Genomic DNA, 15,880 nt, shown 5'->3' on the forward strand with positions numbered 1-15,880 from the left:
GTACTGTATGGGAGGTTTTTTTATTTGACAAAGGAGCAATTCAGAACCAGGACTTTGCAAGACTCCTTTAAGCGAACATGTCAGTTAAGCCAATTTCCTGTTGTATGGAGTGAAATCTCAAGCAGATGGCCTTGGATTTTATGGAAGTTTTTTGAAGAAAGGCAGAATTTTCTCTTTGAGCGATTTAGAACAAGACATTACACTTCTCTTGATGATTTGACTGAGTCAGCATGTTATATAACCAGTAACACTTTTCAGATTTGAAGTAAATGTATTGCCTTTGGGATGGGGCCATAGCTCAGTAGTAGAGCATCTGCTTGCATGAGAAGGTCTCAGGTTCAAGAAGCTCCAGGCAAGGCTGGGAAAGACTCCTGCTTGAAACCCTGGAGAACCACTGTCATTCAGTTTAGACCAGTGGTTCCCAACCTGGGAGCCTCCAGATGCTGCTGAACTACAACTCCCATCAGCCTCAGCTACAATTTATTGTGGCTGGGGATGATGGGAGTCATAGTTCAGCAACATCTGGAAAAGGGTGTGCAGAACCAGTTCATGCAGAAGCAGTTCACCCCGGAACAGGGCTGGTTCAAAGGTTTGATTGTGGATTGAACCGGGGGCAGTTTGGTCTGTGATTAAACCGAATCAGGCCCTGCAAACCAGTTTTGCATAGTAAGGGGTGGCCGGGTGGGGGTGACAAGAGAGGGGAAAAGCTGTTTACCCAGCCTGGTGTGACTGCCAGCGCTGCTGCTCACCCTCCCGGCATGGGCTCAGGTGTGCTCCCTGCTCCTTTACCTACTAGCCAGATCTGAGTCAGCAGCTTGGTAAAGGAGTGGGGAGCATGCTTGGTCCCATGCTGGGAGGGTGACAAGTGCTGGCAGCCGGGCCAGTTAAGCAGTTTTCCCCCTCTTCCGCCCCTGCCTGGCTGCCCCTTACAGTCCCCCATTCCTGTACTTGTAAAGAGGAATCCTCGCCAGATTCCCCTTTACAAGTATATCCTCTGAACTGGTTCGGCCCGGTTCAGTGATTGAATCAGACCGGAGCTGGTTTGGCCAGAACCGAGCCAGGCTTTGTTGGTTCAAATTCAGTTTGATTTTGAAACGAACCAGCCAAACCAGTTCCTTGCACACCCCAACATCTGGAGGTCCCTAGGTTGGGAAGAGGGTCTGATTCAGTGTGAGGCAGCTTCCTATGTTCCTTTGAATGGAATACACCACACCAGTAAGTGTGTGTGTGTGTCATGGCTGAGCTATTTCACTAACTAGAGGTATCCTTTTTCATACAGTTATCCTAAGGGTGCTTCTCATTTAGGGTTGGCAGAAGTTTCTTGAGGTGTAGAGCTTCAATCGTCCCTGGAAGGCTTGCATGTTGAGTGTTCAGATCACAGTCCCCTGACCCAGTGGCCAGTGTCCCTACATGCTTATTCTGGGAGGCTGCACTATTTTGTGCTAGTATAGGGAGTATCTAAAGGAGACAGTATAATAAGGAAAGCCTTCTGAATGTTAAACTCTGAACTAAATCACCCCAAAGGCTTACTTGAAGCTTTAGACCTTTATTTTCTGCTGTGAAGAAGGTTCTTAGCACCTGAGTTGGTGGCAAAACATGTGGATTTTATCATGAGCGCGTTGGTAGAGATAGAAAGTAAGTAAAGAAAGAGAACCTGTTCTCTTTGAAAGGAGTCGAGTTATTTATGCATTCTGTTGCTAGATGGTTCATCTGTATTTTATTTATGATTTGTTATTAAGAACTTTGCTAAATAATTTGAAATAATGTATTTCAGAAGATTCTGGGGCTTTTGTCACAAAATTGATGGAGATACAAGTACTTTGCTAATGTAAAATTATGTCATCAGTGAAAAGTAGGTTTGGGGAGAATCTGTCCTTTTTGGAAAATGCTGAAAAAAGAAAATGAGTTATTTATATGTCTTGTTAAATTAATTTATTAGTAGCCATTTTCCCTAAGAGCTGATAATAGTGAAACTATTGAAATAATGGTTTTATACAACTAATTGGTACTTTAAAATGCTTTGATGTTTCTTCCATGCTATAAAATGGGTAGAAATATATTTTAATGAGAAAAAAAGAGTTGTTGAAATGTGTGCCAGATCCTCATACACTAAGGTCTTCCATACAACCAAGAATCAGACGGTAGGAGGCAGTAAACCCAGATTTTTCTTCTTGTGAGAATCCATGGGATGCCTGCCTACCATGTTTGTCAGCTAGAGGGGCCAGTTCTGCGATTAAAGAGGCCAGTTGGAGGAGAGGTGTTGGTGTACTGAGGGCTGCTCTCTACTGGGAGTGCAGTGCATTCTGGGATACCTTCCTTGAGTCTTGGAGGACCTATCTCCCTGAGGCAATAATGAAGCCCGTGGCTGCCATGTTCGTGTGTGAGGTAAGTTAGAGCCAAACAGAGGTTCTGCTTGTCTGCCAGCAATGGGGTAGGGACTTTTCCCTCCCACAAGCCATCCCCACCACCTCACCCCCCAGGTGATCATGTGAAAGACCTTACTATCCTGTACATTCAGTCTTACCCAGCTGCTGCCTATGGACTCGTATCCAGGTGGGCTATTCCATGTTAACCTGGCTTTGTCTATTTAGTCTCTTGGACTCTCTTTTAAATAAACTTTTTATTTGTTCTGCCCTGTTGACCATTTGTCTTCACTGGAGATAATTCAACGAGCTCTTGGAACTCTTCCAAATTTGTGAAGATTAAAGTTTCCCTCCTGTGTTGCTGATCGATGCATTCTACTATATTTGCTTGTTGTTTTACTGTGCCTGATCCTCATTTTGCCCTGATCAAGAGTTCTGGTTCTTGCTCAGTCCTGAGTGAACCTCCTAGGGTCTCGAGCCTGAAAGAACTTTCTGTTTGGACTTTGGTTTTAACCTGTTTTCTGTTATCTATCTATAGATCTCTCTTCGTAGAGAGCTTGGAGGCAGGGGGCCATTAAGAAGAGCCCTGGTGGAACATACTAAATGTCTATCTAGTTCCACATCCAGTTTCCCACAGTTATGCGCCAGATGCTTCTGGGAAGCCCACCAGAAGGAAATGAAGGCACTGGCACTTCCTTGCTCTCATTCATTCATATAAAAATATCATTCATTCATCATATTTTTATGTTATTCATTCATTCATTCATATAAAAATATCATTCATTCACCATATTTATTTTATATTTATACGAAATTTAAAGTATGTAAAAGTCAAAATAGATTAAAATACATAACACAATGAAAAGAACATAAAACAGTTATTAAAACAAATTGTTAAAATTATTAAAAATTAATTCTAATTAAAAGCCTGTGAAAACAAAAAGGTCTTGAGGAGCATATTCCAAAGCCCTGGGGCAGCCACAGAGAAAGCCTGATCCTAGGTCACCACCAAACGTAACCGGACATCTCCAGAAGATCTTAACAGGCGGCAAGGTTCATGACAAAAGAAGCACTCTCTTAAATAGGATGATGTTGCCCTCCAGCATCTTGTATTTTGTGGTGGACTTCCTCAAAGCAATGACAAGTCCTTGCTAATGTATCTTGCAAGCCTTAAAGGTCTCTTTCCAGTAGGACCAGAAACAAACAGGGTGTGGACTTGACCATTCACAGCCATTCAGTAAACAAGAACAGGGCAAACACAAACTACCAAAGTAACAACACCCAACATTTACAGTTCATTGTTAATGTAAGTGCACTGTATTAATATCCTAATATTAAATCTAATGCGACATGTATCACAGCAAAAACTTAAAACAAAAATGCATGTATAAGCAGTGGTAAAACCAAAAGGTGTGCCTGCCTAATAGTAAAATTCTCTAAACAAAGAGGACTGAAAATGAAGTAGGAGTACAACCACTCAAAGCTAGGAGACTTGAAAAATCAAGAAGTCGAATTCTATCCAGACGCATTTCAGAAACGTCCCCATTCAAAGTATCAAAAGCAGAGTTGAAATCTTATATAATAAAATACAAATCCTACTTAATACATGAATCTCCTGAAAGTCTCTTCTTCCAGTAGGAGACATGCTTCCACCATCAGAGCTTTAGAGCTGCAGTTAAATAGTCCCTGGTAGGCCAACCTCTAAGGACCTGGCAATCACCATATTTTTCTGGCACCAAAGTTCCATAGATTCATTGTATGTTGTGTGAAGAAATACTTTGTAAGTCTAACTAAAACCTGGGTGAATAAATGTGTCTTAAGAAGACTATTAAAAGCTGTCAGAGATGGGGGAGGCTCTTATTTTGGCAGGGAGTGCATTCTAAAGCCTCGGGGTGGCAATGGAGAAAGCCCATCCCTGAGTAGCCAGCAGACGAGCTAGTGGCACTTGCAGATGGACCTTCCCAGATGAGCCCAATAGGTAGTGGGACTCATAATGGAGAAGCTGTTCTCTTACATACAGTCGTCCCTCATCAATCGCGGGTTTCCCAATCACGGATTTGGGTATCTGTGACTGGGAAATTGTCACCACCCTCGCCAACTGTGACCCAAGTATTTGTGGTTTGGTGCCTTTTAAAAAAAAATTGGGAGCCCATTATTCCCTATTGTGGAGCACCCATGGGTGCCAACAACCACCCAAACCCCAAAGCAATCAGACACTCCTATGATTTTTTTATGAATATTTGAAATATTTTTAATTATTTTTCTCATAGGGTATAATGGGACCTGAACCAGCCCATTATCCCCTATTGTGGAGCACCTAGGGGCACAAAAGTGGGGTGGGTGGTAGACACTCAAGGGTGTCTACCACCCACAAAACCCCAAGGCAATTGGACACTCCTCAGATTATTGGTGAATTTTAAAAGTATTTTTGAATTCCTCATAGGGAATAATGAGGATTGCAGCAAATGTATAGCTTCATATTGGGGGAAAAGGGGTGTCCTAGAGCAGAGTGTGGTGGGTGGTAGTGCCCAAGTGGGGCAAGGAAGCTATCAGAATTATTTGAAAGGAATTGGGCAAAGGGCTGATTTTTAAGTGATTTTTGAAGTTTACGTGTCTTTAAGGTTAGCAGAGAGTGGATTCATGGTTTGTCACTGAAAATCTAATAAGCTACCAAAGAATCTACACTCAGAACACCTCAGAAACAACAAAACCCATAGCAACCCATGGGGGTGCAACCCATGGGGGTGCAACCCATGGGGGTGGTTGGCACCCTTGCTCTGGGCCACCCCAGCACCCCCCAAGTGCAATTATGGGGCTAATGAAACCTCCATTCTTCCCTATGGAGAAAAACCTTAAAGCCACTTGTGGGGTGCTGGGGTGGCCCAGAGTGAGTTTTGGTCTAGTCTAGTGCACAGAGGGTACTAACCACCCCCATGGCTGCTAACCCATGGGGTACTGGGTTTCACTTAAAAATCAGCTCTTTGCCTAGTTCCTTTCAAATGTACTGTAGAAAGGTGGTGGCGGCAGAGTGGGGCTAGAGTCCCACCTAAGTGGGGCACTGAGATCCTCCTGATAATCTGACCAAAAATATTGCTATTGTGATCAAGGGCTGATTGGTAAAGGACAGGAAGAGGGTGCAGTCCATTGTCTTGGACTCAGTAGTTGACTGCAGAGCTTTGGGAGTGAAGCTGAGCTGAGGAGAGTTAGTGAGGTCATTCACACAATTAAAAAAAAACCTGAGCCGGGTCTCATGATCAGTGAGATCCGGTTCTTGAGAGTGCGTGGGGAGAGCGGGCTAAGGCCATTCTCCCCGCACACGAGCAGGAAGGGAGCCCTGGGCAGCCGGATTGGCTGCCCACACATTTTCTGGCTCTGTGACGGAGCCGGTGGGGGCTGGGGAACTTGGGGGTGAGTGCGCAGGGCATACTGGGGAGACCCCCAGAGCCAGGAGGCGGCTTTTCATCTCCCCTCCGGGGGTCAACTTGTGAGTAGCTGCGGCGCAGAGCCGTGCTGCGGCTACTCACGATCAGGAAGCCCGGGTTTGTGGAGCACTTGCTCCACAAACCCGGGCTTTGGGGAGGGCTACAAAAGTGGGCTAACCGCTTGTAAGCCACTGGGCTCGCCTTTGAGCCCAGTGGTTTACATGATCAGCAAAAATCGGGCTAGGCTCTCCTAGCCCGATTTTTGCTGATTGTGAGAATAGCCCCACTGTGTTCTACCCAGGCTTGGGAGCTCTGTGTGCTCCCAATTTTCAGTTGTGTGGAAGCAAGATAGGAGGAAAATCTGGGCAGAAGTGATTGTGTGGAAGCAAGGTAGGAGGAGGAGGTTTTCCTCCTACCTTGCTTCCACACAATCACTTCTTTATCACACAGCTGCCAAACCCGGGTAGAACACAGTTTTTTGATTGTGTGAATGACCTCAATGTGTGGAAAGAGAGAGAGAAAGAGGGCTGGTTTGGATGATATGTCTGTCTGGTCCTCTGGATCTTCCGGCAAGAAGCATGGACTCACGGGTCTTCTCCTAACCTGGTGTGCCGCCTCAACTACGGCATAGTAGTCTGTGTGTGAGTGTGGAAGAAAAGACTGGTCTGTATGTGTGTGTTTGGGGGGGAGAAGATCCAAACTACCGTTCACATGCAGTTTAGAGGCTACTTTAACCATGTTCTCTCTAATTTTTATCATCAGTGAGCAGAAAAAGTTTTGTTCTGGGTGGCAGTATCAAGGCAGTGTGTGCAAATAACACTCTCTCTCTCTCTCTCTCTCTCTCTCTCTCTCTCTCTCTCACACACACACACACACACACACACACACACACACACACACACACAGAGAGAGAGAGAGAGAGAGAGAGAGAGAGAGAGAGAGAGAGAGAAATAAGGCCTTGTCAACCACTTTTTAAAATCTCCCCGCCCCCAGGCCCCCACCTCGACATTCTGCCGGCACCCCGTTTCCCCCTCTCCCTAGCCAGGAAGCATTGCCCCGTTTCCCCCTCTCCCCGGCCAGGGTGTTGCTGCCTCCTCCCCTTCCCACTCCCCCCCCCGGCCAGGCACAGTGGGCTTTGCTTCCTTTTTTAAACCTCTGAATGCCCGCTGTGCAGTGCAGCGAGATGGGGGGCAACGCCAAGCTCCTCCCACCTCCTCTCCTCTGAAGTGACTGCACAGGCTCTGCTTTGTGCTGCGCATTTCCAGCTCCTGTGCAGTCACTTGAGAGTAGGGGAGGTGGAAGGCTCTTGCTGTTGCCCCCCGTCCCGCTGCACTGTGTATGCAGCCGAGCATACACAGAATCAGGCGCCCAGAACACCCAACTCATGAGGGATTCCCCCAATGCACCACGTTCATCGCGCAGTGCGTTGTGGGATATCCAGAGGCCAGGACCAAATCATCCCACTGTGTGGGAGCATAATCCACGTGTCCCACCAATGAGCATGGGTCATCTGGGGAGGGGGAAGGTAGGTCCAACCCTGCCTCCCCCCCACCCGCCTGCACTCCCCACCTCCCAATTGTGTGAATAGCCTCAGAGTGTGTTCCATAATTGAATTCTTTAAGTGTCTGTACTTGTTTCTTTGATCAATTACTAGTTCTTGGATGCATTTCTTTTTTTTCTTCAACTGTATGTACGATTGCAATAAACTCATTTTAGCACTATCAGATATGACAGATTATATTTGCTCATTAAATAAGTAAATGTAAAAATCCATCCGAAAAGTAGGAAATATTTATCACATCTGAACCACCTTCTGAGGTCCCCTGCATATACTGCGAACCATTTTAACCTGGTGTAATATTACTGATTGTGTTCTCCATTTTCCTGCTTCAGTGCAGAGAAGAGCATCTTTTATTCAGTGATGAGATTTCTAGAGGTTAGCATCTTCCTTTCAGTAATATAGATTAAAAATATGTTTCAAGATGTTGCTCTTGCTTCTTTTATGTATGACATTTTCTCTGCAAGTCCTATGTTTTTTAAGAGCTAAGCTTAGTAAACTCTATACAGGTGGCCCTTGTTATTCACAGGGGTTCCGTTCTTTCCTGTAGGCGTGGATACGGAAACCGTGAATAACTAAACCTTGAGTCAATGGGAATTGAGGGGTTAGGTTCCTTGAACTTAAAAAAGCTTGGGGCGGGGAGGGGAAGCAGAAATAAAGGGAATAAAGCATAGTACAGGGCTACCTTAGAGAGCGCCGCCTTCTGTATGTTCCCCATCTTATGTTGAGGTCATCTGGAGAGGTCCATCTCCAGTTACCACCAGTACGTCTGGTGGTGACTCAGAACCGGGCCTTTTCTGTAGCTTCTCCTGGCCTATGTAATACACTCCCGGCAGATATCCGCAGTTTAGGTTTGCTTTCAGCCTTTAGGAGAGCCCTAAAAATGTACTTGTTTGGCCTGGCCTTCCAGGGTTTTAAAATTGTTTTTAAACGTATTTTAATTGGTTTTAAATGGTTTTGAATTGTTTTTAAATTGTTTTTTAATATTATTTTAAGCACTGTGTTTTAAATGGTATGTGTTTTTATGTCTTTTTAAATGTTGTACACTGCCCAGAGCCTTTGGATGGGGTGGTTTATAAATGTTGATGATGATGATGATGATGATGATAATGGTTTAATACTGGCTGCACAAGAACAGGCACTAAGAACAAATGCAATAAGAGCAAAAGTTGAAAAATCAACCACAAACAGCAAGTGCTGCCTTTGTAAAGAAGCAGATGAAACAGTGGACCACCTAATCAGCTGTTGTAAAAAGATCGCACAGACTGACTACAAACAAAGGCATTACAAAGTAGCAGGGATGATACACTGGAACATCTGCAAAAAATACAAGCTACCTGTAGCCAAGAATTGGTGGAACCATAAAATTGAAAAAGTTGAAGAAAATGAAGATGTAAAAATATTATGGGACTTCCGACTACAAACAGACAAACATCTGCCACACAATATACCAGATAGCACTGTAGTCGAGAAGAAAGAAAAACAAGTCAAAATAATTGACATAACAATACCAGGGGATAGCAGAATAGAAGAAAAAGAAATAGAAAAAATCACCAAATACAAAGTTCTACAAATTGAAATTGAAAGGCTGTGGCAGAAAAAGACCCAAATAATCCCAGTGGTAATTGGCGCCCTGGGTGCAGTTCCAAAAGACCTTGAAGAGCACCTCAACACCATAGGGGCCACAGAAATCACCATCAGCCAATTACAAAAAGCAGCTTTACTGGGAACAGCCTATATTCTACAATGATATCTATAACCATTGACAATAAAATTCAGCCATCCCAGGTCCTTGGGAAGGACTCGATGTCTGGATAAAACAAACCAGTCAATAACTGTCTGACTGTGTAAACAAGAAATAATAATAATAAATATAAAAAATAACAACAGTCCCTTGCTCTGCAGGCCTCCAATTCTCCAGAAAGCCCCACCACCACCACAAATCCTCCAACCGTTTGAGAATTTTTCAAAATTCTTGGATTTTGTTTTTAAAGAGCCACAAAATGGCTCCGTACTGCAAAATGGGGGCTAGAAATGACATCAGAAGTCATTTCCGGCCACCTAGGAACTGTGGATAGACAAATTTTGCCTATTTTTAAAACCGTGGATAAAGAAACTGAGTCCCTGTGACCCAACCACGGGTGCTGGGACCGTGAATAACAAGGGCCACCTGTATTCTTATGGGATAGGAGAAGTGGGGAAGAGTAGAATGGTAGCTAACACTCCAGATTTTCTAGGGTACAATTTGTGGATGGTGGAAAGATCTGTGTGGTATTAGCCATGTGGCATTCTTTGAAGACACCTTCTTGAGAAAAGTAATAGTCTCCAAAATAGCCTTAATGCAAAGTTTTAAAATAAACTGGAGAACATAACTGTGTGCTGGACTGTGTGCTAAGTAAGAACACTCCCCACTCCTGCCGCCCCCAGAATTGAGTTTCCTAATCTCTCTAAAATTTGCAAATGCACATGATTTATTTTGCATAATTTTATTATTTCTTTGCTAGACATGGGAACTTTGCAGGGGATTACAACCTCACCCCAACCGTTGTCTTCAGATATTTTGGCAGACATTGAAGCTATTCTCACAACCAGCAGAAACGGGGCTAAGGGAGCCCAACCCGGTTTCTGCTGGTTGTGGGAACCACTGGGTGCCATGCGGCTCCTGGTGGCGGCATGGCAGCAAGCCCGCTTATGGAGCCAACCCTTTAAATGAAATTAATGGAGTGAGCACTCTTTTAACCTCATTTTTTTGTTCTTGTGTCTGCCACAGCTCCTTGCAGCTGCAGCAGACACACTTGGGGGGAGGGGGAATCCCAGGAATGCACCACAGTGACCACACACTCACATGGTGCATTACTCGGGCTCCAGGGGGCGGGGTTCCACATGGCGGTGCCTTCCTTCACCTGGCCCCCGGAGCTGCCGGGCGAGATGCAGCGAAGCGTGGGAGCACCGGATTCCAGTCGCTGCTCGTCTTGGTGGACGATCCGCCCACCGAGCAATGGGTAAGTGATTGTCTGCGGGGAGTGTGGGTCAGGCCCACTCTCCCCGCTGAACCCCTTTTGGCTCTACACACTGATCGTGTGTAGAGCCTTATGGACTGTCCTCTTTCAAGCAGATATGTCTCACCACAGGGACTAGAAACGTGTGTGTGTGTGTGTTTTTAAAGAAAAGGAAAGAAGAAAGGAAAAGAAAACCCTGAGATTGTCAGGGGCATGTGGTAAAGAACACGTTCCTTCCATGCAGAATGTTTTAGGTTGACATTTCTAGGCAAACTCTTGATAGAAACTGCAGAGAAGCACTGCCAGTCAGTGTAGACATTACTGGACTAGATGGACCAATGGCCTGACACAATAAGGCAGCTGCATATACAGGAAGCTGAATTCTGAAGCCGCTATCTCATTCTGCACTCCTTCTGCATAATCCAGTCCTTGCTTGATGTTTTGACTCTGTCAAGGGTGGCTGGGAAGAGATTTTGTCATAATTCACCCTTGCAGATAAATTTGTTTATGCTATCAGCTTACAGAAAACGCTTTCCAGCCTTGCCTATTCATGTGTTTATAGGACAACTTCAGCAGCAGAGACTGGACAGCTACTTATCCAGAAATAATTGTTGTTTGCTCCAGACAAATGGCTGACTGCCAGGCTGTGATAATGGAATACAAAACTCTTACGCAGTTCATTTGTGCCATCTGGAATATTCATGAGGCCCGTCTCATTTCCATTTGAGAGATAGCGCATGAACCTGTTGGGAAGCTCTTGCCACAACTGTGCTGCCTTTCTAAAAAATAACTATTGTGTGTTTGGGAACTTTATACAAGCCTTTTGACACAGAGGACATTGCCCTCCTTGTTTATACCTGAATGGTATATTTGACAAGTCAGTAATATCCCCGGTTTTTTTTTTCACCCAGGCTGTCTGACCATATTGTCTTTTGGGTCTCCCAGGAAACCATATCCGGCATGGTTTGGGTTTGAAAATTAAAGGAAGGAGGAGAAAGAACTCAAAGCAAACTAAAACAAAACTAGAGCATAATCCGGCCAAAATTAAGCAACGTTGAAGTCCTCTGCAGATCTTATCCTCACATTTAGGCTATTGTGTCCCGCGGTGATGTGGTCCACCAGTCCCATGCCACAGGCTCAGCCCACAGGCTGCAGGGACTGATCTCTGAGGGTCAAATAGCTGTGGTCAGCAGGCTGGGGACAGGAGCCAGCAAGTCTTAGTCTATGAGTGAAAAGCAGGAACTGAGGTTGAACAGACAGAGGTCAAGATCCAAGGACTCAAACAAGGAGCAGGCAGGGGAGAAGGTCAGGCAGGGCCAAGATCAGGTACCAGAGAATCAGATCTATGCAGGAGCAGAGCTAGGGCAAGACCAGGCTTCTACAACCACATTGCTTCGGCAAGGGATGGAACTCTACTGAGACTTGACACAGCCATCCTCTTTGACTCCTGCCTCTGGCCCATCCTCATCCCTGCAGCAGCTGCCGGAGTTACAGCAGTACTGAGTAGTGTCTTATTTCTCAGGCTTTGGCTTTGATAGGGTTGAGGAGCCTCCATCTCAGTGGGCTGGTCCTCAGAGGAATCCTCTGAGCCTGCAGGCAAGGAAGCGTCCTCTGGCCATTACGGAGGAGGTGGAACTGGGAAGACAGGGGCTTCCCATACAGATTTGTCCCCTGACCTGTCTGTGCCATCCTCCATCTGAGAGGCTTCAGGATATGGGATAATGACACAGGCTGAACATGAGGAGAGGGGGGGAAATGGAATGAGAGAGTCCTGGCTAGCTGTGCCTCCCATCTGACCCCTTCCATGGCTGCATCTCTCCAAGCTCTACTTACATTTAGCACTTGTCTTCAGACACCAGTGCTAAATGCATTGAGCATGTCCCCCCCCCACATTCTAGAACCCTGGCTAGCCAAAATTTCTGTAATGCGGGAAGAAACGCTCTCCCGCATTTCTTCACTTGTCTCTGCAGACAAGCACTGGATGCAAGGAAAGTTGGAGGGTGTGGCTCCTTGACACATCAGGAGGAGAGTGTAGCTAGCCACTGTGCTCCTGCCCCCTCTCTGAATCCACATATTCAAGCTTGATTTCAGGAGGAGAATTTAGCATGTGCTTAACTCTCTTCTGAGCCACCTAATGGCGCAGCGGGGAAGTAACTTGAATCCCCTGTTGGGGGTTCGAATCCCTGCTGGTATGTTTCCCAGACTATGGGAAACACCTATATTGGGCAGCAGTGATATAGGAAGATGCTGAAAGCCATAATCTCATACTTGTTTTCCAGCTCTCTGCAAATAGTGCTCAAGATAGATTAATAGAAAATGAAACATAAAAGAAATAAAATAACAGAATAGAAATGCTTATATTTGGCCAAAATATTAGTAGCATTTCAGTATTACGCAGTTAGAGGTTGTATCCATTTTTATTATTTTTATTTTTGGCAGAAACCAGTGCTTAGAGATCCTTTATCCTGGTCAAATAGTTTTGTGTATTTTAGAGCCTTAGGTCTTTATGGAGAATGGTAAAAGAGCAATGTTTTCTGCAGGATTAGACTGCAAGTAGGTAAGTTTCTTCCATCCATCTCTAGACATGCACAGCTGGGTATAAAGTATCTAAAATGTTGTAGGCTGCCTTCTTGTTCACAATAGTTTATTGTTAGAAATTTGAGCACTGGCCTTTAGAACAAAATTTGGCACAACAGGGACATAGGAAGCTCCCTTATGCCAAGTCAGACTATTGACTTGGTCAATAGTCACCTTGCTCAGTATGAGCTAGTATTGACTGGCAGTGGCTCTCCAAGGTTTTAGGCAAGAGTTTTTCCGCAAACCGAGGAGCTCATCCTCCAAACGTATGTCTTGTGTATTGAGCATGCTCCGAAGACAGGACCAAATTTGAACTGAAGGCGTGGCTAGCTTCCTGCCTAGAAGGGGCCAAACCCCAGTTCCGGGCCTGTCTTGCTCCGAGACAGGGCTGAGAATCCTGCAATCCTTCATGTTTCTCTTTCTATTTTGTGGCTAGCTTTGTATTTTTGCCTTTCCTTCTTCCTCATATTCTTAGCATTGTGCAAGTGGGAAGGAAGTCATATTATTATTTAAATATATCAAAAATTACCCCTTTTTTATTTTAAATTCAGCCCTATTGGATTCTTCCTCTTTGCAGTGTTCTCATGCTGGAGTCCCTCTAGAGCAGGGATTCTCAACGTTGGGCCCCCAGATGTTATTGGACTTCAACTTCCATAATCCCCAACCAAAGGCCACTGGGGCTTGGGATTATGGGAGTTGATGTCCACTAACATCTGGGGGCCCAATGTTGAGGATCCCTGCTCTAGAGGGCTCACTTTTGGAAGGTCCACATTCAGAGGCCAGAGAACGCCCGCATGAGAAAGAGGTATGTTCAGGGACAGATCGACCCCGCTGTGCCTCGCCTAGCTGGGAGTGTGACGTGCATAATCCCCCAGCTGCCCACAGCAACGCTGTGGAGGCCTCCAGGAAGGCTCATGAGAAGTCTAAGAAGAGAGGAGGAGGCTGCTAAGCAGGCAGGCGGAAGACAACGCAAACACCAGCACCCTCAACAGCTGTTTGCTGTTGTTGCTTCCCGCTTGGGACCTGGCTGAATGGCCTGCCCAGCCACCGGGGTCAAGTTGTCCCATTGAGGTGGGTGTGAGGAAGGTTCCCTTGCCTTTCAAGGATCCTGTCCCTCCTGATGTTTCTGCTTGGGTGGGGGACTTCATTATGAGACAGTGTGCTTCTCTTATTAAAGCTCAGTTGACACTGCCAAATAGACCTGCCTCTCCTCCTCCTCCTTCGTCTCCTGCCCCTTCTCCTGTGTTGCCCATCCCACCCTCACTCCCACCTCCTGCCCTGCTCATTCCTCAACCTCCTGCCAGATCTAGACCCAATGTGCATCCCTCTCCGTCCTCCTCCCCTGATTCTAGCCCCTCTAGACGAGCCATTCCATCTAATGAGAGGGGCTGTTTTCAGCCTCGCCCTATGGTTGCAAAAAGAGAACCAGATCTTAACATCCTCTCTGGAGAAGCCTCCTCAGCCTAAATGTTCAGCATCTCTCCACCTCCGATTATTATTATTATTATTATTATTATTAATTCAGTTTCTATACCACCCTTCCAAAAATGGCTCAGGACGGTTTACACAGAGAAATAATAAATAAACAAGATGGCTCCCTGTCCCCAAAGGGCTCACATTCTAAAAAAAACACAAGATACACACCAGCAACAGTCACTGGAGGTACAGTGCTTGGGGTGGATAGGGCCAGTTACTCTCCCCCTGCTAAAAAAAGAGAATCACCACGGTAATAGGTGCCTCTTTGCCCAGTTATTAACCCTGCAACTCCTCTCAGGCCTTCCTTGCCAGCTATCCCTCCTGGCCCCATTGCTCCTCTGATTGCCTCTGCCAACCTGATTATTACTGACTGATCATGAGCCCCTGTTTTACCAGGACACTGACTCTCTATTTGATAAAGAGTAAGGGGGATGAGGTGGCACCTACTACCATCCCTGCCTCTGCATGCCTCTTTTCACTCTGTCTTCATTCACCTCTGCAACACTGTACATGTCTTCACTGAGCTGTCGTTTCTGCATAATTTCTGTTGAGGTGATTAATTGCAGCCAAATGCACAATTAATGACACAGCTCCCATGGATGTGCAAAAAGTGACACGACGTAAACTGGCTGGAGCTTCACGCAGTCTGCCTGGCCCTTTTGCACTTCCTTCCCTTACTCCTTCGCTCCAACATTCTAGTCTACATGGACAACATTGCAACAAAGTCACACATCAACATTGCAACAGTCACACCAGGTCCTAGCTCTCATGGTGGCTGTTCCAATGGGCGGAACAGCACCTCACATCGATCTCCATGGAACATCTGCAGGGCATAGCCAAATCCCAAGCCAATTGGCTCAGCCGTTGGACAATCGATCTGGCACAGTGGTCCCTTCACCCAGCTGTTTTTCTCCAAATCACACTCTGCTTTGAGGAGCCAGTAATGGACTTGTTTGCCTTGTCGCACAATCACTTTCTACTGCGGTTCTTCTCCTTCTTTGATCTCCAGGTGGAAGCAAATGACGCCCTGAATGCCCCATGGCCACCCGGCCTTCTGTATGTCTTTCCCCCAGTGGTCATTGGGATACTCCTCAGAAAACTCCACATCGGAAGAGCAGAGCTTCTTCTGGTAGCTCCCTTTTGGCCTCGGAGGCCCTGGTTCTCCGATCTACAGAACCTATCAGTCAGCCCACCTTGGTGACTTCTGCTCTGCCCGGACTTTTTTGCACAAGGACATTCTTCATGCAGAGCCCCAGTGGCTCCAACTCTCCGCTTGGAGATTGAATGCAACGTCTTAGCACGCAAGGGCTATTCCAAGGCTGTCCTGAACACCATTCTAGCATCGAGGCACCCTTCCACAAACCAAATCTATCGGTCATCCTGAGCGGCGTTTTCCAGATGGTAGTGCAGATAGACAGATAATCCCCTTCATGCAGGGGTCGCTGAAGTACTGGCTTTTCTCCAGAATGGCCTGGACATGGGACT

General features: G+C 45.9%; 1 protein-coding gene across 6 annotated transcripts in view; it reads left to right on the forward strand.

The window, feature by feature from the left end:
- Window positions 1–15,880, forward strand: part of KIAA1549 (KIAA1549 ortholog) — a 217,243-nt gene that overhangs the window by 64,410 nt on the left and 136,953 nt on the right. The gene's annotated exons all lie outside the window — the stretch shown is intronic.

The sequence above is a fragment of the Hemicordylus capensis genome, chromosome 5 (assembly GCF_027244095.1).
Source record: "Hemicordylus capensis ecotype Gifberg chromosome 5, rHemCap1.1.pri, whole genome shotgun sequence".
Lineage (NCBI taxonomy): Eukaryota > Metazoa > Chordata > Lepidosauria > Squamata > Cordylidae > Hemicordylus > Hemicordylus capensis.